Source organism: Mauremys reevesii, linkage group 12 (genome assembly GCF_016161935.1).
Source record: "Mauremys reevesii isolate NIE-2019 linkage group 12, ASM1616193v1, whole genome shotgun sequence".
Classification (NCBI taxonomy): domain Eukaryota; kingdom Metazoa; phylum Chordata; order Testudines; family Geoemydidae; genus Mauremys; species Mauremys reevesii.
The window spans coordinates 9,956,748-9,981,177 of NC_052634.1; the positions used below are offsets into that span (position 1 = coordinate 9,956,748).

Genomic DNA, 24,430 nt, shown 5'->3' on the forward strand with positions numbered 1-24,430 from the left:
GAGGTGAATTGCTACAGTTGTATTAAAAAGCCAGACACTGTACATGGAGACCACAAAATCAGCAACAGATCATCTGCTAGGTTCTGCTGTTATACACCTGTAGCCCCATTAAAGTTAACGGGTATATGCAGGGTGACGAAGAGGAGAACCTGCTCCCATATGCACAGGGACTGGAACAATATGGCCCTGATTCTTAATTGCTTCAAAGCATTTTCCACCTTTTTTTCACAAGTGCAAATTACTACACAGGGCCTGATTCTCATTTAAACTAAGGCCTCTTTACACCTCTCTGGCTGTGTAAAGGGGCCATAAAGTAGGGGCACATTACATTTATGCCACATCAAGGCCCTTTTACACTGTAGGAGTGGTGTAAAAGTGTAACTGAAAATTCAGGCTCCAGGCTGCAAGGCAATGGTGAAGCTGGGCTTGATTCTAATCTCATTTACCCCGACTACAGCAGTGTAATCCCATTGGCTCCAATAGAGCTAGGATGGATTTACACAGATGTAAGAGAGATCAGAATCCAGCCGTACTGCTTTTAGAAATAATGCACACTAGGAAGGAGAATGGGATTTTCCCAGCAATTTGTTTTAAAAGATAAGTGTAGGATATTGATTGTATTTAAATCTGGGTGGAAGGTGCAGTATAAATATTAGGTATCGTGAACTAGGCTATATCATTTGAGACCTCAAATAGTTTTTTAAATGGTTTCCATTAAAGCTTTGCAGTTCCCCTTTCAGCCTTTTTTACAGTAGGTTTTAAATTCTAATGTGCAGGGAGAGGACTGAGGCAGGTTACTTAAAGCTGCTTCTGCATGGTGAATTCTGGCTGCTGTTATGCAAAGAATACTCTGTGGTAATTAGGTAGCCCTCTGGCCCATAAGGTTGTGAACCTGATGTCGTAAATTCAGCTGGGCTTCTGGTGTCAGGCCCATGAGGGATCTGTGCTGTGTTTGCTTGTTCTATAGAGATAAACAGTCTAAGGTTAGCATCACCTTGTTAACATAGTAGCTGGCATAAAATGCTTGCTGATTTGGCCAGGGATGTTCTGATTACAGCTGCTGTGACCACTATGATCCAGAAAACCCAATCCCAGAGCATGGGACACAACACAGACACCCCAACTTGGGCTGCTCAGAACTCAAGCCTAATTGGTGCTTGGGTGGGAGAATACAAGTTAAAACGCAGGCGTTGCAGGAAGCTGTGTTAGTGACTCTTCCCCCGGAATTAATGACTCAGAATAATGCTACATGAAACAGTGCTGCTAGTGGGACCTTTATGACCAGGATCACAATCTCAAAGTTTAGGTTCCATGCTTCCAAGGTCCTGATTTCTTGGGGTCATTAAAGATTTCATGGTATTTTTGGCAGGAGCAGCATGTGTCCTGGTTTTATTCCACCTTAAACAACTTCCCCTGCTCTTGTTTCAAGTGGATACAGGATTCTTCCCTCTGGTCTAAACTCAATTGGGAAACTGTTTTCTAAAGGCTTGTGCTGTCAAACAGCACCTATGTCCCACCCCAGAAGTGGTTGCAATTTAGTGATGGGTTAAATGATACCTGTTTTTTAAAGCTCTTTCGAAGGCAGCTAACTTCAGCAGGAAGCTGTCTCCTTCAATTCCCTTCTCCTTATCCTTTCGCACACTCTGGTAACTCAGGACTGCTCCAGCACTGGAAGCATAAACCCTGAGAAAGATTGTCAGTCTGCCCCACAAATATGATAGAGGCACTAACACTCTTACCCCATACACACTGGCCATGTCCCCATAATCTTACAGGACAGGAGTAACCCTAACGCCATGCATCCGATGAAGTGGGTATTCACCCATGAAAGTTCATGCTCCAATACGTCTGTTTGTCTATAAGGTGCCACAGGACTCTTTGCTGCTTTTACAGATCCAGACTAACATGGCTACCCCTCTGATACCTAACTCCATGCAGGTTTAATTCCTCCATGCACTGTAAATCCTATTAAGGTGCCCAGATAATGGCAGGATCTTCCCCCCATACTTCTACTCCTGCCAATATTTCGATAGGCCCAGTTACATGCTGCTTAGCTGGTTATAAGCTTTCCTGACAGCTTTCCCAGGACCTTTGACACAGACCCATTTCTCTTTTCCCTTCTCTTAACCTACTATGCTTTCTCTCTCCCCATCCCCTCCACCTCTTCTCCATTTCCCCTTCCAGTCTTCTCCCCCACGTCCTCTCCTCTGTCTCTATCCCTCTCTTTGCCCATTCTCCCTCTTCTCCTGCTCCCATCTCCCACCTGCACAGCACTGAAAGTCCAAGCTAAGTACAGTGTTTGCAATGCTCTAGCCATCTGGCATCTCGACAGGGATCCCACCTCCCCACACTGAGCCAGCCCCAGGGCAGCATCCTTGGAAACTGTACCATTCATCACACTGCATCTCCTGACCATCTCAGCCCTGTGATGCAGGAGGTTACGTTCTACTGCTCAGCTCACGAATAGTGGGTCACAGGCTGGGGAGTCAGGCAGTTCTGAGTCTCAGATTTTTACAGAAAGAGAACCCATGGGGGAGCAGCAAGTACTCAGCACCATCTGCCAATGTGTAAAGCCTTGTAGGGCTTTCAGTAGCTGGAGGAGATTTCTCTCCATTGCCACCTGTATGCCTCTTAAATTATGCATGTACCCCATCCTCTGCATCTTGGTTTCCAAATGCACAGGCAGAGATGAGGCAGCAGGAGCAGCGGCTGTAGAGATATTGCCAACTTGCCTTTCCAAGCTGCTGTAAAATGCCCTGTACCTTTTGGGCCAGTTTGGGCTTGGTTGCTGCATGGGTGCTCAATTGGGAAACAGTGCTTGCAGCCTTCCCTCCCACCCTCCCCATGTGCACCCCATTCCCAAACTCAGAGGCCAAGCACCATTGCAATCTCTCTGCCAACACTCATAGCCCCTGCACACCAGGCAGTGGCGTGCTGCAGCAGACTGATCTCATGTACAGCCTGGCTAGGAGCAGAGAGAGATTCCCCCACCCAGCCTTACTCCTGTGTCTCCTCACTGATGTGCACACAAAAGATCAGTTCATCCGCCATGGTCCTTGCCACCCTCTGCCAGTTGTGAGATTCATCCACCAGGATCTGGGCTGAGGCCTCCAACCTCATCTCATATAGTTATTATTGTGTGTTAAAGCAGTGCCTGAAGGCGCCATGGCACCACATGCTGCGCAAACACCTAACGAGAGACAGTCCCTGACCCAAAGAGCTTACAGTCTAAATCCACAAGATAGACAATGGGTAGGTGGGAAAACAGAAGAAGGAAGTGTCTTGTCCAAGGTCACAGAGCAGACAGTGGCAGAACAGGGAATAGAACGTGGATTTCCTGACTCCCAGCCCAGTGCACTATTGCATGGTGCCTCTTAACCATATACGCCAACACACCCAAGAGAGGGGGATTTTCAGTTGCCATCAACCTGGCCTCCATCAGAACCCGTAACCGAGCCCATGGCAATACTGCATCTGGCAGTGAGCCTCACAGCACGGATAGACAGATTCACACTAGCATGGCTCACGGTAGCACACTAAAAATAGCACCGTAGATGCTGCATCTCAGGCAGCTCACGCTCTCAAGCCCGTGGGCCCCAGCTCAGGTGGCTACTAGCCTGAGTCTCTGCCAGTACTGCAACATCCGCACTGCTATTTGTAGCATGCTGGCTTGAGCCTGCTAACACAAGTCTGTCTACCCAGGTTGGGAGGCTTGCCCTCAGCTGCAGTGTAGACATACTCCAAGACAGGAAGAGTCTCTGGGTCTCATTTTCAATCCCCAGAGCCATCCACTCTGCCAACTCATCTGCCCCCCCTCCCTCCTGTTCTTTTTCCATTTCTCAAAATCAGAGCTGGTGGTGAGCATGGGAGCCCAAGTCCCAGCCAGATTATTAACACCAGTAATAAAGAGCACAACTTTACAAGGACAAGGAGTTTGCTACACTCATTAATTTTACTCATAATAGGGAATTAATGTGCAGAAAGGCAATACCGGGCCGGCAGTAATTGCTTTTTGGGTTTAGAACGCTAAGTGGGAAAGTTAAAAGTCATTTCCAGCCATTGCTTTCTTTCTCTTCTTTTGCTCTCTCTTGCTTGCTCTCTTATTTTTGCTTCACAAGAATTGATTTTTTGCCCATGCCTTTTCTTCATTACAAGTCATTATATTTCATCATTACAAGACTTTGGTCATATTTCACTGCTTTCTCATTATGTTTTTATAATTCTTTCTTCCCAATATTAACATACATAGGCAAAGCCAGGGAGGAGAATTCAACAGGCTTGGGTCTATATTAATGACATGGCTCGTGCCAGAGTTAATTAGCAGCCATATTTCCAGCCACTTTTGACCTTTACGCAGACAGCAGCAATCTGTTTTCCCTCTTCCTCCCCTAGATTGCACAGCCTCCTTCCAGTGTAACTCTTCAGGAGAACATCCCATGACTCAAGGTTAATGCCTTGTGCACATGTAAATACCATTTCATGCCATCTTCGGACCGTGAATAGCTTTTTTTCCAATGGGACATCAGAACTGGGGGGGCAGACGGAGTGGTTACTGAATAACAAGAGGCACTTTGATCTACACCAAAGCTTCATGTGGCACAGTGGTGTTCTCTGTGCACTGGTTGAGAAATGGAGTCTATTGATGTAATGATGGGAAAGGATTTTCCAGTCAAGTTTGCTACTGTTTTAACACTGCACTCCTGGGTGGGTCAGCTGGCACTAGGGATTGAATCTGTCAGCGCTGGGCTAAACTCATGAGCCACTACTGCCTGAGCTAAGAGACTCCCTCTCTTTTAGTCAAGATTGTAGCAGGTTCATCAACTTCTGTGTAAGGCCAGCCACCACTAGAGAGGGACAGAGAGACATGCTAAGTAGCAGTGGGTTACAATGGTACCTGCAGTGGAGCATGTCTAGGAGCACATTTTTCAAAAGTGATTAATTATTTTGGGTGCCTCAGTTTTGGGGGTGCCTAAACTGAGACACCTAAAAGGGGCCTGATTTTGAGAAAGTGCCCAGGACCCAACTTCTGAAAATCAGACTCTTCTAAGGAGTCTCAAGCTGGACACTCACAAATTAAAGCACCCAACATCACAGGTAACTCTGGAAACCTTGGGCTTATCTTTACAATAGGCTGAGTCAGAACACCATGGTTAAACACTGGAATAAATTGCCTAGGGAGTCTGTGGAATCTCCATCATTGGAGATTTTTAAGAGCAGGTTGGACAAACACCTGTCAGAGATGGTCTAGATAATACTTAGTCCTGCCATGAGTGCAGGGGACTGGACTAGATGACCTCTCGAAGTCCCTTCCAGTCCTACGATTCTATGTGCGAACAAGCCCTGGGACTTAATTACAAATGCAAACCTCACTGCTCCTCTCATCTCTATCAAAACATATAAGACAATTCAGCTGTCATCCTTTACCCCTCTCTCCCTCTGCTTCTCTGTTACATTTCCACTGTTATTTTAACTCCAATAAAAGCAAACAGTGTTTTAATTTCTACAGCATGATTGATTGTCATTTAGGCTTTAATTTACAAAAAAAAAATAGTTGGAAAAATATAAAGATCTAGCCCAGACAGAACTGACTTGCATTGAAGATTGTTGTACACCAGCATCTGAAGGAAGTTGCCTCCATTTCTGGAATTTGGCACACACTGTAAAGACCTGCACAGGGCAGGATTGCAGAAGTTTCTGTGATAGAGTGGAGGCTGTAAGACACACACACACACACACACTAATTACAGGAGGCTGAGTTTCATATCTAGCACCGCCGCAAGTTCATCTGTGAGTGCCCTGATTCACCCACCTCTCCTGAAATCCCCACCCATTCCTGCTTCTCCTCTCACCTTGATTATTGCAACAACCTTATCTATGGCTTCCCTCTAGTCCCATATCTCCCAGGCTCTCACATTGTTTGAATGCTACTCCTTCCCTTTTCAGATATCTGAAGTGTGACTGCATCACCCTTACCTCCTCTGGTTCCCCCATTCAATTCAAAATTGCCCACCTTGCCCTTAAAGCACTGCACGGACTTGCTTTCTCCTTCTTCATGAAGTTTGTCTCTCTTTATTCCCTCACCTCACTCCCTCTGGGCATCTAGCACTGGCCTCGTCTCTGCTCCTCTGCACAATCTGGCCCCCGCAGGTGCAAAAGCCTTCCCCTCTGCATCTATAGTAAGGAACCAACTTCTCTATATCCATCTACTGCATCACTTCACCTTTCCTTTGCAGATTGTACTGTTTACAGCTGGTCAACATATGTCCACAAAACATTTTTGGTAACAAATGGCCTTTAGCTAAACAAAACTTTTTTATAAAAAATTGTCAGTATTTTTCCATCTTCCACAAACTGTTTGCCAAATTTTTTATTGAAATCATAATCAAAATTTTTGCTTTCATGGAAAATTGAATTTTCTTACTGAGAACCAGGCAAGCAGAATATTTCAATATACATTTTGATAAAAAGTATCACGGAAATTTTCACAAAAACGGGGCCTACTTTGAACCCTGCAAAACCAAAACAACTTCAAATACCTTGTATTAAATCATTTTCCTGATTTTGATCAGCTCTTGTACTGCGTATTTGTCATAACTAAACCCACTAGCATCTCAATACTGAGGAAAGCAGAGTCAAGTTTGTAGGAGAGGGACATTAGCTGGCCCTGATGCATCATGGACCTTTTCTGTCTGAGGCCCTCTGGTCCAGTCTCCTCATTTGATAGTCACTTCCTGACTAGGGCTGTCTGTTGGGGTCAATCAGGTACCAGGTTTCCCCCCTGCTCCGGCCCCCAGTTTCAGCCTGTCACAGTGCTGAGTGACTAGGATCAGATGAGGAGTGATGGCTTAGACAAATTGGCAGTAATATATATAAGATAGGACCTTAATTAATGAAATAAGGAACTTTCCAGTCCCCCGCAACTGCACCTGTGGTCACCTCCAGTCTGATTTCTATCCCTACAGCTAGACCAGGAATGTGGCTCATCTCCCTTGAGTTCCAACAGCTCTAGGCTACTGCTCAGACCTTTGCTAGGTAACCGCACCCTGTAATTTTAGCTCCCTGGTAGCTGCAGCTGATTGCCCACCTGTGCCCCTTTCAGGTAGTCCCAGCTGGACTCTGTGTCTGTCTAATTTTCCCAGCCAGCAGGAGGTGGCTGTCTGCTTTGCCCCCTCAGACTTTCTCTGCAGACTTTGGAGTGGGAGGAAGTTGCTGTCTCTTCCTCAGGCAAACCTGATGCAGCCTTTTGCATGAGGGGGAGAGAAATAGAGAAGGCCCCCAAAGAGCTCCTGACCAAGCAGCACAGAGAGCCCAGCCACTCAGAGAGCCCAAAGGGACCAAAAGAAAAAGACCGGGGGTCAATGGAAAGCAAAAGGCTGGAGTAAGGAACGGGGTCAAATGTGAGACAAAATAGTGTCATTGGGGAATCACAGAGTGAAACAACTTGGGTCTGTGGGTGGAGAAACGGGTCCCACTCAGGGGAAACTCAAGTAGAGGGGTAAGATGAAAAGGAAAACAGTGTCCATCAAATGGGGAGACAACAGAAAAGCAGTGGGACAGGGCAAGGTTGGAGATGGAGCCTATGTTTGACCATGCCCAGCTCCCATCTTCAAAGGCGCTAAAACCTGTCCTCAGAAGGTGCGAACATGTTTTAAACCCCACCTTTCTCCCTGGTGTAGACAAGGCCTTGGAGACATGAGGAAACTCCCCAGCTGGCTTCCTCTTCCATGTTCTGAGTCCACTGCTGGGGCAAAAGGGGGTTAAACCCCATAAACTATAGTCTCCCCTCTACACTGGACTAATGTGGGGACACCAGGACACTGCAGCCACTTGAGAAAGAGAGAGAAATTAAAGGAGAAATGAGTCTGAGTCCCAGTCATACTTCATCCTCATCACACTCCTACCAGGGTTCTCAGAGCAACAGAGATGACAATTCAAGTTAACCTCCCACTGGGCCTAAAGAAGACGGAAGGATGGAGGCTTCACCTTATCCTTGCAGGAATTCTCTAGTAACAGTCAGTCCCTGTTCTCAAAGTCCCCTGAGAGCCCTCCGTCTTTCCAGGTCCCTGGGGAGAAATATAGATGCATTTCCTTCCAGGATCCTCCTCCCATCCTGTCTGCATTTGAAATGTCCTCCCCCGCCCTTTGAAGACTGACTCAGTTCCCCCCCCCCATGGCGCAGCCCTTTCCCATTCCCCTGTTGCTTTAAGTCAATGATTACAGAGAGTGTCAGTGCTGCTCCTCAAGAGGAGGGGAGGGGAGCTTGTTGGTCTCTGTAAATTTATTTTGAAATGTTAAACTCGACTCTTTGTCACAGAGGATTTATCCCCACTATATTTTATAGCTGCCTTCAGAGAGCTCCCACACTCCCTTCCCCTCCCACCCCTACCTTAGATTGAACCACCCTCCTCGGCTGGCTGCTGGCAAGCACTCTGGGGAAGTTTCATCTCTAATTGGCTGCAAAGATCAAAGTCTGATCCAGATCTTAGACAGACAGTGGCTGTTTATATACCATCATTAGGAGCCGTCTGCGTCTTCGCCACCAGCAGCTTGGCATCCAGTGCAGAGGGATTCTCAAGCCCCTTTCCCAAGGAATGGGTAGGGCTAAGTCTCTGATCCTGTGAGCTGCCGCCTGCCCCCATCTCCCGCACATGGTGCTCACTGTGTCTCAAGAGCTGCTCAGCACCTGGCAGCATCAGATCCTGTTCCAAAGAACTGCAGTACGGTGCAGACAGGCACAGGGGCACTTCAGCTTCTTTTTCTTTCTGGGGAAAAGTGTTGGGTCACCCATCCTGGGACCAGTCACAGTCTCAGGCTCTGTGATCTGCTGACTGCAGGGACAGATCCCTAGGGCCTCCCAGGGCAGCAAGCTACCCCTAAAGGAGTAAGAAGGAGGTAAGGCTGCAGCCCCATGCTCTTCTGCCCAGGCCTGCCATGCTGTCTGCCAGTGGAGGGAGCACACTCTGCACACTTCTAAAAGAGTAGCCCAGCCGCTGTGCTCCATCGGGGCTCCAGGAGCTGCTTAGCACCACTGAAGCACGGTGCCACTAGCACTGCCCACAACACATGACTATGTCTATAAGGTACATTAAATTTCCTCCTTGTTAATACTCTGTAGCAACAAGGCTTGGCACTGAATGGGCATAATAACAAATAGGAGCATAAGAACTGCCTTAGTGGATAAGACCAATGGGGCCCCCATCTCATCTTGTACCCTATATCTGCCAATGGCCAGTGCCAGGCACTCAGAGGAAGGTACAAGAATCCCCATAATGCACACGTATGGGATAGCCTGTCTTCCCACAGGGGAGGCTCCTTTGTAACCAGGGTTGGCATGTGTTCTGATGCAGGAGGGTTTATTCCCTTAATGCATTTTTATCTTCTAAAGTAACTGTATATATTCTCATTATTCATGTCAGTCCTGTTTTGTAATTCTCTTGTTCTCAATTATATCTTGTGGCAGTGAGTTCCACAGGTTAATTATGCATTTAAAATACATCATTTACTTATATTCATTTTAAATGTGTTTAATGTGTTGCCTTTCCGATTTCACCGAATGTCACCCTGTTTTAGTATTGTGATATAGATATACACACACACTGAGGATTTATATTGTGTTTTATATATCTCAAGTGCTGTACAAAAGAGATTGAACTCCCATTTCACCCAATGAGAGCCCCTCTGGGTCAGAGTGACAGAGTGGTAGAGGATCCTGGCACTGCCATTGCCTATGCTGTATGCATTCTGTAGATCAATAAGATTTTAGTCTCTGGGGCTCTCAATCCAGCTTGTTTCACCAGCACTAAACTCACACGAAGAAAAAATCGCTAAATTCAGTGTCTAGCAAACTCCCCCGTTCTCTGCGGGTTCCTATTCCTCATCATGTTCGACAACAATCTCCTCAGCATTTAAAACATCCTCAGACAAAGAAGGGAAACTGGTGGTGACAGGCTGAACTGTCTCCCTCCTCCCTCCCTCCCTCTGCTGGGTCTATCTCCCAAGACTGGCGTGGGAGGAGATGAAGAGTTTGGAATTCACTCCGCTCTCTGCCTGACATCCCAGAAGGAGATTTTTCACCATTAAGTGCAATGGGGAGTCATAATGAACAGCCTTTGCTTAGCCAGGAAAAGTGTCATGTGAACACCAACAGGCAGCGGATGGATGCGTGCCAGAATCATAGGAAGGGTGCTGTAGGGAACCAGGGACTGCTTGGGAAAGACAAGTTTGGAAAAATCTAACTGGCCCTGCAGTGACCTAACGAGATCTTCCAGTACACTCAGCCTCCGACATGGTGATCACCTCGGAGAATCTGTGGTTGCCCTGACAAATACACTGGTTATTGTATTCTGGTTTGCAGTTAAATGGTACCCGAAACAGCGGCAAAGAACAGTCTTATGGCACTTAGTCTAGGGAGATAACTCTTTGCACCATTGCTGTAGTGAGTAATCGTGCAATGCTCAGAAGCCAGTTCTATACAGGGTCTTATCCTACCCTCATCACTGTGGTATCTGAGGGTATGTCTACACTGCAGAAAAAGACCCACAGCAGTGAGTCTCAGAGCCTAGGTCAAGATTTAGTTGGGGATTGCCCCTGCTTTGAGCAGGGGATTGGACTGGATGACCTCCTGAGGTCAAGCCTGATATTCTATGATTCTAACTGGCTCTGGCTCGCAGTACTCACACTATGGCACTAAAAGTAAGTGTAGACGTTCGGTCTCGGGCTGGAGCTCAGGCTCTGAAACTTGGCAAGCCCCCGACTGAGTCTGAACATCTACACTGCTATTTTAGCCCCATAGCATGAGTCCTGAGAGCCCTAGTCAGCTGACCCAGGCTCTGAGACTCACTACCATGGGTCTTTTTTTGCACTGTAAACATACCCGGAATGTCTTCCAGTAGTACATTAAACAACATGACTAACCTTTGTCATGTGTGGTGTGCACTCCCACCCTCTCCCAGGGGGAGAGCTGTGGGGGGAGGAATGAAAAGAGGTTGTTTTGGTAGGGCTTTGGTTTGAGGTTGTTTTTGGGTGGGGAGGGTGAAATGTACATGCTGCTTTGTGCGTATGTTAGAGATGGCAGGTCAAAGAACTGTGCCCTGCACTTGGAGCAGAGGCAGTGAGATTTGGGATGCTCCTTAATTCCTGTGGGAGTTCATTCCACAGTCTTGGACTGGACCCTGGAAAAGCTCTGTTTCCTGCACAGACAAATGTTACCTAAGGCGATATGTTCCGTATTCACACTCCCAGCCTCTGAGAACATTAGGACGTGATGTGTGAATATTGGCAGTGATGCATTTTCCCTGGCGTTTGATGCTCCAGTCTGAGAGTCCTACAGTATTCAGAGCCTGAGAGTGTGAATCTTTCAGTAAGTGTTCTGCAGCACCTATTGTGCTCCTGCACTGGGAGTACTCATCTTAGTCCTAATGCCCTGATGTGTCTCCTGTTGCATTTAAATGCTTGTATTTATTTGTGTATGGAAGGAAGGAAGTGAAATTATAACTTGTATAAAAGGGTTGTAAAGTCTGGCTCCCGCTCTGGAATGTAATATCCTAGTGAATGGTAAAACCACTGTGCATTACACATGTTAGGGATTAGGTGATAAAACAGACATTTGTGGGGGCCTAAGCTATTCCTTGGAATTAATGTTACATTGTGAGATGTAGCCACTAAAAAGCAGCCTGAAACTGAGAATGTTAATCCAAATAACAGATGGTACAGTCCTGGGGGATATAAAGCAAGGGCCTGATTTCTTATCAGTCAAGTTTGTTTTTCCTGAGGAGAGATTCTGCTTCATAAAGAGCGCATTTCTCTAATTCTGATTCCTCTCAGCAGTTTCTCTGTGATCTTTGGGCCCAGAAAGCACTTAAATGCCACAGAAAACACAAACATTTGCAACAATTTTTGACATGCCTGAAATTTTCACCTTGTGTTGCACATTCAAGATGAGTCCCATTTTCTTGACATTTCTTCAGTCTAAAATGGACTCATCGTCAAATTAAAGCGGACCTATGTTCTAGCAATAATGGCTTCATGGTGCAATGTGTCATGTTTTGCCTCCAAATTTCCATAAAATTTCACAAAAATGTGAAATATCAGAGGCATGAAAATGGCAAAATAAAAAGATGGAATTTTTTTTCTTCACAAAATTAATGAAACATTGTCACCTATTTAATAAACCCTGTAGAGGATATGGGTGATATCTGACGTGTGTGTGTTGTGTATGTGAGAGAGAGAAAGAGAGCAAGTAGGGGTTTGTGTGTATCTGATACATTGTGTGGATAAACAGCTCACAATCATACAGCAGAGCAACTTTTAGGCTGTGGTCTTGTACAGTAAGTGTAGTCATGCTGCCTCAAGAAAATCTAGGTGCTATTGACTCAGCAAGCAGACTCTTCCCTGAGTTAGCCCTGAAATGGCCCCCGAGTGTGCTTTTAGAGGAAGCAGTGCTGCTGAAAGTGTGCTTCTGCACAGAGGTCATAAAACCATGGTCTTAACAGTTTGTGTCCATTAGAGAGTCCACAGCACTATTTGCAGGAATATGGGTGTTAACGTTTATGCCTTTCGCTAAATTCTGGTTGCATTCATTCCACTCACTTTAAAATACTCCTGCAGTTTCAGATGGATGTGGCATGTTTCACTGTCTCTCTTGAACTGTTGTGTAGTCTGGCTGTGTACTGTTTAAGGTTAGCTGCCTTCCACCCAGAGATGGCTGCATTTAAAGTGACAGGTGGCGTTTTCCTGGCATACATAGTTTGTAATCAGCCCCCTTTTTTTTTTTCTTTTTTTTTAAAGTTTGCTGAGTCTTTCCGGATCTTTGGATGAAAGGAAATATATCTAAATCAGCAAGGACAGGACAGGAAGATGGACATAAATACACCTGTCTGTGTGTGTACAGCCCTATACAGTGCACTGCACATACTATATCAAGTGTATATGTACCTATAGGTACACGCACACACCCCTGACATAGTATGTGCCATGTACTAAGTATGTCTGTTGTTATTTGTATATAAATTTGGTGCATTTCTGGCCAATAGCTATGTGGTTTATTCTCCATATAGATTCCTGCCTTAACCACCACCCTCCCTTTCCTGCCACTGGATTGTTGTTTTAATCTCAGCCTCTCTGTGTACCATGAAGGATGGGTAAATAGGGAGCCGGGGAATGGAGAGAGGCAGCTGAGAGATTATTAATATTGAAAATATCAGCATGGATCAGCCCTTTCATCACAAGGCATGTTTACAAAAAGGCCTATTCACCGCATGAGGATACTCACACATCCCGCCGGACTAGTTGGCATTCAGTGCATGCCTCGGCATCTGGTTCTATCTCCCACTCTGTGTCTGTCCTGAGAGAGATTGTAAAAGGAGCCGACAGGTAGATAAATAGAGAGAGAAAACTGGGCTATCGTCAGAGACAAATGTGGGTTTATGTAGATCCAGCTCGACAGGGGGCTGGGGAGGGATAAAACACGTTTTCAGCCTATGTTCTTGGAAAGAGTTCTCATGCTGGCAGCTGACAGAGGGGTTGGCTTTATTATCTGAGCTCCTGAAGGGTCAGAACCCAGAGAGGGGCACTGGTCTGTTCTTCTCATTGTCAGGTCACTGTGTGCAGGTTCTCATCTGGCAGGGACTCTGCCTTCCTGTGTGTTTGTACTGCCCTCAGCCCACTGGGGCCCTATGGTGATTGGAGTCTCTGGTCATTACAGTAAAAGAAATAGTCCATGACCCGTCCCCACATGAGTGCCTATTCTGAACCTCCACTGAAATAATATCTTAAGGGGAGAATTTGAATTAGAGGTGAAAAAAAGACCTGGCAGATCACAGCACCTACTCCATTCCCCCCCATAAGGGTCCCAGTACAGGATTGTTCCCTACCCAGTGTATTCTCCAGGGGATTGCCCAGTCCAGCCATAGATGCCGCAGGCAATGGGGCTTCCACTGCGCTCTTTGGAAGACTAACGTAATGAAGCTGATGGCTCATTAATGGGTACCAGCAACACCTTGCAGTGGAGGGAATCAGGAATACCATTCCCCAGTCTCATCCCTATGAGGTTTTCTCTTGTCTCTCATTCTATGGGGGGGATTGAAAGCTCTTTGGGGCAGAAATTCTCTTTGTTATATGTATAAAGCACCAAGTACAAAGGGGTCCCTGACTGGGTCCTCTAGGTGCTCCTGCAACACAAATAATTACTCATTATTATTTTATTTTATTAATAGAAATCCACCTGCCCAGTTCCATCCCACATTGGCAGGTGTTTTTAAGAGAAGGCTGAGTAATGGGAAAATAGCCATTGTGAACCTTTGTCCACATTCAATATATATGTTCAGTTCAACCCTGTTGGCACCCCTTTTTAATCACTAGCACACAGAGGGGGGCTAGGTGGCATGTGTGATGCTCTCCGAGGTACTCAGGGTTGTGAGGCACCTCGTTACCACCTGTCGTTAGTGTGAGGGAGCCTTGTCTGTGCCTGCCAGGGGGGTTAGCTCCTTGATTACACCACTCACAGGCAACACAACCACAACCCTTTCAGCCCATGCAGGCTCTGCTGTCCCTCTGCAGGTAAGCAACAGGCACACTCCAGCTCCCAAGAATCCCTCTGGAGTGTCCAGCCCCTGTTCCACTCGATATTTCACAAAAGTCAAAGATCCACTACTCCCAAAGGAACTGTAAACCTCAGTTTACCAGCTATGCCTCAGGATCACCACTCTGCTCAACTCACAGCACTTAGATATGTTTACAATGAAAACACGTATTAGTTTATCTAACAAAGAATAGTGATTTGAGAAGAAGCAAATAGAAGGAATGGAAACAAATGGTTAAATAAAATCAGAACACACTTTCTAGAGCCTAAACAACTACCAAGGCATTTTCATGTCTAATGAAGTTTAGCTTTCCTAAAGTCTTTCTCCCAGGTTCGTTGTCACCTTCCGTTCATAAGACAAGCACACTGACAGCCTGTCCACTAGGTGAAGGATATCTAGGTGTACCTCTGTACCCCCCAGATGTAGTTCCAACAAACTACTGTCTTCACTTGTAAACAGGGTACCCTCTGCTACTTGTTTTTGCCAGTAGAGAATCTCCTCTGGAGATTTTGCAATCTCTTGATTAGCATTTTGCTCAGGCTGTAAATAGGCATTCATTGGTGAAGTATACAACACTCAATTCACATACAGCCAGAGAGGTAGAGTAAAGTCTCCTGCCTGAAAAACCCTTTTGGTGACCAGCCCCAACTCACTGACTTTAACCGTATAATTTTCAGAATATACACATATTCTGACATGTTATCTGAGCACACATTTCACAATGATTATGATAGTCAGTGTGACACAGGCTTTCGGCAGAGACCTTATACAAATCCTTTGATGAACTGCTATGTAGGGATCAGACCCAGCAGATCCCTGTCACCCTATGCACCTCTGAACCCTCCGCCAATTAGCACTTTGGGTCATGGCATGACTGAGGAAAGACTGTTCTTCGTGAATGGAATTCCCTCTGTGCAGAGGGGCCAGCCTAATGCATAATACTCCATTTAGGTCCCACTTAAGCACTGCTTTGAAGGTTTAATGGAGAATTGCACGGTTTTAGGCCTTGTACAAGCCCCCTGCACAGGGCTGAATTTCAACCTACTGCAAGTGGTCCCATTTACTTCAAAGGATAAGTGTTTGCAACATCAGGCTCTAAATTGGACACCTGCAGTGTCCCTTTAAATTATTCTGCTAAGGGTGAGATATTATCTCCTGCTAATGCACCCACCCATCAGACTAAAATTAAACTGTAAATGGAAATCGGAAATTAATAATTCCTGATGCCCCATGAGAAAATATCCTACCTTAGATTTCTTTCAAGATTTCTTTACAGACTGAAAGGAAAGAGAAATATGACTGATTCACCTATCTCTGGACAGAGTATGCCTTCAGACCTCTCTTATCATGCAGAGAAACAGGTTTCTATATCTTTAGCTCCTGCACATCTCTCTCTCCCTCTCTCTTTTTCACACCCACCCACAGTTTTTGATAGATTTAGCTCCTATATCTCTTTCCCACAAAGATGAGCAGGTTCCTATTGCTTTAATTCCTGTATATATACAATCTCACACACACAGTCACATAAGAGCAGTTTTCTATAGCTTTATCTCCTGTATCACACAGAAGCAGCTTTAATCCTGTAATCACAGTAAAGGAGCATTTTTATAGCTTTCCATTATTAAAAAATAAAAGGATTCTAGGGCTCTCTTCCTGTGGCACACAACAGTTTAGTCTCCCAAGCACTGAAATGCTTTAGTCTAACACAAGTTATTGAGCTCATTATAGGGGACTCTGGGTAAAAATTTAATGACCTGTGATATCCAGCAAGTTAGAATGGTCCCTTCTGTCCTTAAGCTGTATGAAACTGTTAAACTATTCTGAACAAATGGCCCACAGCCCTGTAGTATCAGTGTAGAGCTGGTTGAAATTTTTTTGTCAAAACTTTTTGTCAGTGCGAAATGGCTTTTCAAAAGAAAGGCAATTGTTCGTGGGAAAATATTGCTTCCTTTAAAATTTTATATTTTTTGATGAAGAAACAAAAACTGAAAAATGTTCTGTAGAACAGTATGGATTTCAGTTTTCTAAAACTGAAAACTGTTTTTACTGAAATTGATAAATTTTCAGTTTTTGAAAAACTATTTTGTTTTTGTTTCAGTTTTACATTAAAAAAATTCATAGAATATTTTTAAGATTCTTTTTTCAAAATCATTTACCTTTTTTTCAAAATTCACCACCAAAACAAATTGGCATTTTTGACCAGTTCTAATAGAGAGTTTTGAGACATTACTATCTATTTAAATATTTTACCCTGTTTTAATAAGAAGCTAGAATAATGTTTAAATAATAACCTTCCATTGAACCCAGGACCTGCAGCACAACAGCACTGACCATGGTAGTAGTAGTAGGCTGTTACCCACCAGTGAACCAGCCATCTGAGGGAAATGTGACACACATTTTCCAGTGACAAGGAAGGTGAGGTAATATCTTTGATTGAATCAACTTCTGTTGGTGAAAGAGACAAGCTTTCAAGCATACATAGAGCTCTCTTTCAGGTCACAGCTCTGTGTAAGCTCAAAAGCTTGTCTCTTACACCAACAGAAGTTGGTCCAATAAAAGATATTACCTTACCCGCCGTGTCTCTCTAATATCCTGGGACAAACACAGCTACAACAACATATTTTCCAGTGTTACACCAGCAGTGACTCCTGCTAAAAGTGAATAGGCCTAAAGCAGCTGTGGATTCCCCCAAGGTGAACGTTACTTTACTACCATCTGTATCCTTTCTTGGCAGATGACTGGGAGCTGAGTAAGTGGTAATATTCCTACATCAATTGATAAATTATTAGCCCCACTGTATATATAGTATATCAGTTCAAGGTCTGGATTACACACATTATCATTACCACAAGATAAGGTACCATGAAATGATGTCTGTAGCTGTAAAGGGTATTTCTGTATATATCAAATTCTTTCATGCTATGAGGTTTTCAAATGGACTCTAATTAAATTAAACAGCTTTTTTTTTAATAACCACAGGCAGATCAAGACTGTGTTGCAATTATGGGGAAAGATCTATATTTATAGTGTGAAAGAAATTTGCACAGAAGCGGCAATCATCTTTCTGGCAGGCATGGCATCGACATTGCTTCCGAATGTTGTATAATCTCCTGGTAAGTAAAACAAGTATGTGACAACTACCAGGGTTGTAAAACTAAATCTATAGATCTGCCCCTCTTGTACTGCATGTAATACAGAAGCTGGAGCTAAAGAGAGAGCTTTGAACTAGCTAAATATTGGAGCTAAAGAAGGAGACACTATATAGTCAGGACCTCAAAAGTCATGAGTTAGGTCTTAAAATCATGAGATTGGCTTAAAATTCATGAGATTTTTTTAAAGAAAATACATTTTGGGCTTGTTTTATTTGTCTTCTGGTTTCTGAGCCTTTAGTGCGCATTTGGGTCACGATCAAAAGCTTTTCTCCACAACCTCGAGGGATAGAAACTGAACACAGAGGTTGCCCCAAAGAACTGACAATCAAAGTAGACAAGACAGAATAAGTGTGCACTGGCCCATTTAATATCTCTGGAGTGCAGCCTTCTGAGCAATGGACTGCTTGTGTGAAATCCTGGCCCCATTGAAGTCACTAGGAGTTTTGCAATTGACTTCAATGGAGCTAAAATTTCACTTCTAATGTATTGACTCTGATCCCTTACAGATAATGACAGTTGGGTCAGATATGTATTTATTTGCCTCTGCTAATAAACAGGCAACCTCTGATTCCTTGGCTCCTCTGTGTGATCAAGCCATTTGCAGACATGCTACAGAATTATTTACTAAACACAGTTTAACAAGCTTTTGGAATAAAAAAACACCTAAAATGTCCAAGGGCTCATATTGGTGAGATAGCTCGCACGATCCGTTGTTCAATAATGGATTATAATTCCAAACATGGCATTAGTTATTCCACAGCGTGGAGTCTAATTAACTATCAAAAATGCATGGTTGAGGTGATTATGCAGAGGAAGACATTACTTAAAACTCATTCCCATCTACCCATATGTTGACCAGAGCTGAGTGACAGTGGCTACATGAAGAGTCCATTTCCTATTGGTTTCCACAGCCATGAGTGAGGGGAACTGCAACTACCTATCAGTCCTCCCCACACAAATTAAGAGCCCATTAAACATCACCTTTTCTTCACTTGCACTAGTGGGGTAATTTTGTTTTTGTAAATGTATACATTAGCGTCATATACTGAGGCTGTGGAACGTGCAAGTCAACTGGAGAGATGGGTATGTTTAGAAGACAAACTTCTTAACTCAGTTCTATTTTTGTTGTCCCGGATCTAACATTGCCACGTACCATTGTGCTGAGTATAGGAAGACCTATGCTGGAGAAAACACTAATGTCCTTTGCCTGTTGCCTATCAAGTGTTATAGGTTTAATTTAAAAAGAGATGTCAAATAGCTAGGCTTAATCAACTTTATTAATAAAAGATTATTAGCCAAAGATTAATACAGCATAGTACAAAAAAGCCATTATGTTACCAACCCATGTGGAGGCAGCAGTGCAGCTGGTCAGCTGTTTTACAATCTGAGCTTCACTTTACCTCTAGATATACTAGGGTTGTTTACAACCATTTCGCTGCATTACTTTAAACTTAACATATCATTCCTATCTATCTTCTTTGACATGTTTTTGGAATTTTCTTGCTAGGCTTGCAGAGACCCTGCGGTAAACAGGACAGAGATTGTAACTAGCTTATTATTTTATTTCGATCACAGCATTTCGAAACTCAGCACAATTTTAGAGACATCCTATATCAGCTATAGCTTGGTACAGAGGATAAGCTAAGCATCAACAACATTATTTGTCTTATCCTTTTTCTCTGGAATGTCTCTCTACCTACCACTGAGACTATAATACTTCACATCTCTGCTTGGTTAAACAGCTTTACCTAAGTGAAAATCAATTTGAAAGCACTTAACATGAATTAAATTGATAGTTATGTAAAAATATACATGCTATTACCGTATTTTCCAGCGTATAAGACGGGGTTTTGGGCTAAAAAACAACCCCCAAAAATCGGGGGTCGTCTTATACGCCGGGTATAAACTTGTAGTCCTCTGACTTCCCTCCGCGGCTAGGATTTAAAAGGCTCTGCGCTGCCTGCTGCGGCGGGGAGCCCAGAGCCTTTTAAATCCTAACCGTGGCTGGGATCTAAAAGGCTCTGGGCTGTCCGCCGCGGCGGGCAGCTCGGAGCCTTCTGACTCCCAGCCGCGGCTGGGATCTAAAAGGCTCTGGGCTCCCGCGCGGGCAGCCCGGAGCCTTCTGACTCCCCGCCGCGGCCGGGATCTAAAAGGCTCTGGGCTCCCCGCCGCGCCGGGCAGCCCGGAGCCTTCTGACTCCCAGCCGCGGCTGGGATTTAAAAGGCTCTGGGCTCCCCGCCGCGGCGGGCAGCTCAGAGCCTTCTGACTCCCAGCCGCGGCTGGGATTTAAAAGGCTCTGGGCTCCCCGCCACGGTGGGCAGCGCAGAGCCCTCTGACTCCCCGCCGCGGCTAGGATTTAAAAGGCTCTGGGCTGTCCGCCGCGGCGGGCAGCCCAGAGCCCTCTGACTTCCCACCCGCAGAAGGGGGCGGTCATCTTATACGGCGAGTATATGGCAAAACTAATTTTTAATGAAAAAATTAGGGGGTCGTCTTATACGCCCCGTCGCCTTATATGCCGGAATATACGGTATATATAATATTGTATATGATATTGGCTAACACTAAACAATACAGACCTTACCTCAGCTGGCTCTACACACATCTGCAAGACAGAAAGATCTGCAGTAACCAAGCATAGCAGAATACGTAAAGGCTGGCGGGTTGAGTTATTTCTCAAGCCTTGTATTTTCCTGCAGTATACAGAGCAAGAGTCATGCAAAGGTTACAGCATCTAACTATAGTACAGTTTTATAGTAATAGAAATCAGCATGCATATAAAGCATTCTAAATATAATGTATTATACTTATTCCCTATAAGCTACTTTCTTACTGAGGTTACATAATATCTCATTTTTAATCACATTTACAGCTACAACAACAAACAAATCCCATGATTTGATTAATACATTTTACTTGTGAACTGAATGCCATATATTTCCTGGTAATTCGCTTTGACGTAATTTACCTGCCTGGTTAATAATGCTGTTTATGAGAGTTGTTTTCCAAGATATTTTGATTACAAGAATCAGCTTTACAAACCCTTGATGAAATCCATTCCTTATCAGATAACTGCCCCTACAGCATTTAGGAATCTAAAAACTGTGCAAACAGTGTTTATTCCATTTTGCCTCTAGCCAAGCGGCAAAGCACCATGGGGCTTTGGCTTAATTGGGCCAACACAAGGTACTGCAGCAATCCACTGGCTCTTAAAGATGATCTCCTGGAGAACCCTTTTCATGTGCTTATGTCTGGGCCTCGGTTAGGAAATCTGCTTTTTGAACAGTAGATAGCAGGTTCTCCTCACAGTGCAAAATGCAGCTTCCTTCTTAAGATATATTTAATAAATCACATAGCAAAATCTGACTCTGGAATTCTGACCTCTTTGGACACCTGTGACTTCACTTCTGGTTTCTGTCTGTGACTTGAAGCCAGATGCCCCCAGTCTGGAAACATTAGACTAAAAGATCTATTAGACTGCTGATCATCCTTTGAAGCCATTGGAGTGGGGAGCAGGTCAGCCAGCTGCCCTCATGAACTAGATGAAGGAGGACTGGTAGCCTGAAGAAACCAGAGAGGATAAGAAGTCAGAAGGACTTCCCCTTATCCTGTTCTGTCCCCTCCTCCCACCCAGGAGACCTGGAGCTTATTGTGGGAGAAGACAGCCTTATAGTCTACTGGAAAAGGGGGTTTACTGGGACCTGATGACGGAAAGTGTAGGGGCCTCCAATATACGGACAAGCCCCATTTAGAGACTCAGGGCTCAACTCTGCCAGCCCTTCATGTGCAGGAGTCATTTATATGCAGAGAGCTGCAGGTTCAGGCTCCTGCTATCGTCCCAAGGTGACCAGATGTCCCGATTTTATAGGCACAGTCCCGATATTTGGGGCTTTTCCTTATACAGACTCCTATTACCCCACATCCCGTGTCCCGATTTTTCACACTTGCTGTCTGGTCACCCTATATCGTCCCCAGCATACAGGGCAGCCATGGCAGAGGTCACTGGTACTGACACGCATTACTTCTCGGCAGGAGTGGGGAGGCTGCTTGATTTGGCTTTTTTATTCTAAACACCTTCCCTGTAGTGAGAGCTTCAATGTCCCAGCCAGCCAGCAATGGAAGAGCCTCCAGAGGGAGGGCTGCTGGAAATGGGGCAGAGGGCATCCATTCAACACACACTGCCACTTATAGCCTGCTGGCTCATGCCATACCATCTGCTGATCAGAGAGGAACCCTCCTCTACAGCCAGTCACTAGCCTTCAGGTGCCAGTTGAAAGACAGCAGCAGTGACTGTAACAGCGTGTAATTAAGTGGCAATGGATGCTCATGTGAACCCAGCAGAGAGGGGTGAACACGAGAAGCTAGCAGGAATCTTATCACCTCCTCCTGAACAGATGGCACCAGATTTGTCCATTTTTAACCTTTTAAATAATGAATTTGCAACCTGGTTAAAATGACCCCAGCTAGAGCCTATATCCCCCATTGTTCCTAGGGCTCAGTTCAAACCATCCCACCATGGGACGAGGTGAGAGCTTGGGCACTCACACGCAAACGGCACAGCTGGAAATGGAAGTGGTACAGTTTCATCCCCCACTGAATCTGGGATTAGAAACACTCCCTCCTAGCTGGAGCAGTCTGGCCTATAATTTGGAGGACATTCCACTGCTGGTGTGTTTAAGGACAGGACTCCTTCCATCATTTGCCTGAGGGGTATCCCGAAAATGGCCTGGGGGAGTGTAACGATGTTCAGCTGATCTTACAAGATTCCTGGACTGCTGGTGAATACTGAGGCAGGAGGGAGAGGCATTCAGCATGATACAATAAAGTGTAAATCAGACCGATGGGATTAAATAAAGCAAAGGAGGTTTACGTTGATAGTCAGGAACTATATTTTATTAGACTGTGGAATAATCCCAATGGAGGTGCTGGGATGTGGTGGAAGACATTTAAAACCAAATTGGAGAAAGCACTGGAGAACAATTCTGCGCCCAGACTAGTCGGCCTAATCAGTCTTTTCCATCTCTAAATTCCTATAATTCTGTGATAGCCCAAATCATCCCTTTGGATCTCCTCTACAGCAAGTTCATGTTTCCCTAGGGTATATTCTTGGTAACTCACTCACTGCTACTTACTAGTTCTAACTGCGGGATGTGCTGGATAACATTCAAACACCTCATCATATAGTCTGTCCAGACAGTGTTCCACAAGGCAGACCCATTCTGCTCTTCTTCCGTAGACATGAGCATATGTCCCTACCCTAGAGTTTTTAATTAGAGTGGATTGACTGCCATTTAACTGGAGGTGGTTCACGCTTTTGTACATGGTAGTCTGACCACTCCACAAACATTTGTGTCAAGACACACATTTGTGGTTTACCTTAGGTCTTAGCAAACCAAAAATGTTTGTGTTGTGGAACAAACATTTATAGGGTGTCCAAACCAGTTAGTTAAATGGCAATCAGTTAACTTTAGTTAAAAAATTCTGGTGTAGACATATCCTGAGATGTCACTTATTACCCCAAGAATCCATGGAGAGGGGGGACTATATGAAATGTAGAGAGTAGCATGCAGCCAAGGCTCTTAACCATCTGTTCCAGTGTCTGGTCAAGTCAGCAGCAATTGGAGCCAAAAACTGTGCAATACAAAAAACATTTCAGCAAACAAAAGTCTTATCTGAACAGGTCATTTTTCACCTTTTTATGCCTGCATTTATCAAACAGTCTCTGAAATAAAGTTCACACTCACTTATATCCCATCATGAAAATGCAGTGTGCTACTGAAATGAAAGCAATTAATTGAGGTCTTTTACCAAGACCAGCATTAGTTTCTCTCATGCATCACTGAGTTAATTATTTAATGACATATAAATCCTAATGGTTCAAAAGGTCTGGGACTGTGTTGGAACCACGTAGCAAAGCTGTCTTTCGTTTATCTCTGCTCACAGAAAAGCAACTTTAACTTTCTCAGGAAGAAGGAGCTTTTTCTTTGATATGATGTTGTGGCAGCCATCAAAAAAGGTGTGATATGAAATGTTTATTCACAACAGATCCCGGAAATTAAATGAAAAAGAACATATGTGATTGTTTGTTTGTTTGTTAGTTCCCTGTTAATCCCTAAAGACATTTTCCTATCACTCTCTCCCTTATTAATGAGTGTGTTTGATCCACTGTTTGTTAGCTTCATGAGACAATATTTCTCAATAAGGAAATATAGCAAATTAATGAATTTGTATAAAACCTGTGCATTTTGTTGTTAATAACACCACCTCTTTGGATTTACTGTTATGTAAGAATTGCAAAGTGCTTTATAAAGATGAATTAATTAATGATTATTGTAATGTCTTGTTCTCCCTCACCCCTGATTAGGGGCTTACAAATCTCACATGGACCATGGCACTATTCCCTGCTTTGGGCGAGTCCTGCTTGGGCCCAGTCTTGCATTGTGCCGAGCACCCTCATCACTGAATTGAATGGGAGTTGAAGGCAGCTACCATCTCAGGGGATTGGGCATCCACTGTCTTGCTTCTTACCATAGCTGGGCTGACTTTTGTTTTGCAGACTGTCCCCTAGAAAGTTTATGACATGTCTTCCTGGGTTATTTCCCATGCCAGAAAATCTTTTTTGTGACTGGCCAGTCCCCAGAGAGGATAAGGGACCTATTCCCACTGTCAGCTGAGGACCAGCTCCTTTAGTTCAAGTGGTAG

General features: G+C 44.5%; 1 long non-coding RNA gene across 1 annotated transcript in view; it reads right to left on the reverse strand.

The window, feature by feature from the left end:
• LOC120375766 overlaps positions 1–6,818 on the reverse strand; it is a 38,351-nt gene extending 31,533 nt beyond the window's left edge. Inside the window, exon 1 of the long non-coding RNA XR_005586764.1 lies at positions 6,537–6,818. This is a non-coding gene — a long non-coding RNA (uncharacterized LOC120375766). The remainder of the gene's footprint in view (positions 1–6,536) is intronic.
• Positions 6,819–24,430: the final 17,612 nt, after the last annotated feature.